The following is a 1,408-nucleotide window of genomic DNA, read 5'->3' as shown; positions in this document are numbered from 1 at the left end:
TGCTGACGAGTTGATGGGTGCAGCACACCAACATGGCACAAGTATACATATGTAACAAACCTGCACGCTGTGCACATGTACCCTAGAACTTAAAGCATTATTAAAAAATATATATATATATCTCATCCCACTGTCGTCTGGCCAAGAAGGTTTCTGCTGAGAAATGTGCTGCTAAGTGTACTGAAACTCCCTTATATTTTATTTCCTTTTTTTTTCTTGCTGTATCTAGTTATAATGTGGAGATAATCATTCACATAATCAACAATATGTAAAAACTGCCAGTGATTATCCTTGCATTTTGGCTGGTGCCATAGGGCAAGACCAAATAAATACAAATACAAAACAAGACACTACACACAAATAATTTACACTCTGATTGAATAGGTATGACCAAGAATTCAACAACATATGATAGAGGCTGGGCGTGGTGGCTCTTGCCTGTAATCACCACACTTTTGGAGGCCAAGGCAGAAGGATTGCTTGAGGCCGGGAGTTTGAGACCAGCTTGGCTGACATGGCGAAATCCCGTCTCTAATAAAAATACACAAATTAGCCAGGCAAGGTGGCTCATGCCTGTAGTCCCAGCTGCTCAGGAGGCTGAGGCAAGAGAATCACTTGAACATGAGAGGCAGAGGTTGCAGTGAACCGAGATCATGCCACGGCACTCCAACCTGTTTGACAGAGTGAGCATGTGTCTCAAAAACAAAAACAAAACAAAAAAACAAAAACACATGATAGACGATGTTTAATAAAAAGATAAACCATGTAGTCCTGGATATGGGTGATTTCACAGTTCTTACTTAAAAGATAGAAGAGATAGGATATAAATCAGAGGGTGAAATTCGTGAATGAGGGTCATGTATAGGTGCAGAAGACAATGTATCTGTTTGCCCAGGAAGGACCAAGACATTTGGTCCACCATGCTTTTCCTCAGATGCTTGACAAAGAATTCTTTTGTTGGTTTCCAGTATGATGCAGGAAGTAAGATGGTAGCAAAAAGAAAACAGGATTTGGAAATGAATAAGCCAAGCACGAAATCTACAAAGCTGTTTTACTATGTTTCAACTGTGTCGCAAATGAGTACAAGGTTAATGGATAACAGATTCCTTCATTAGATACCTTTAACAGACTTCCTTGTCTCCTTTATTTGCAATGGAAAGAACAAAGACTTTAGAATCAGTAAGTCCTAGCTTAAACCCTTACTCTACTTCATTACAAAATTATTTTATGAAAATTGCTTCACATATTTGAAGCTCAGATTCCTCATTTTTGAGATAGGTATAAAATATGTATCTCTTGAAAAAATATACCTTAATAAAAGAGGACACAAACAAATGGAAGAACATACCATGCTCATGGATAGGAAGAATCAATATCGTGAAAATGGCCATACTGCCCAAGGTTATTT

The 1,408-nt window shown here is 38.3% G+C and overlaps 1 protein-coding gene across 1 annotated transcript in view; it reads right to left on the bottom strand.

Moving 5' to 3' along the window:
• Positions 1 to 1,408, bottom strand: part of IL1RAPL1 (interleukin 1 receptor accessory protein-like 1) — a 1,423,595-nt gene that overhangs the window by 325,343 nt on the left and 1,096,844 nt on the right. The window lies entirely within an intron of this gene.

The sequence above is a fragment of the Colobus angolensis genome, unplaced genomic scaffold (assembly GCF_000951035.1).
Source record: "Colobus angolensis palliatus isolate OR3802 unplaced genomic scaffold, Cang.pa_1.0 Scaffold140, whole genome shotgun sequence".
In the NCBI taxonomy this organism is placed as follows: domain Eukaryota; kingdom Metazoa; phylum Chordata; class Mammalia; order Primates; family Cercopithecidae; genus Colobus; species Colobus angolensis.
This window is presented reverse-complemented; position numbering and strand designations above follow the sequence as displayed.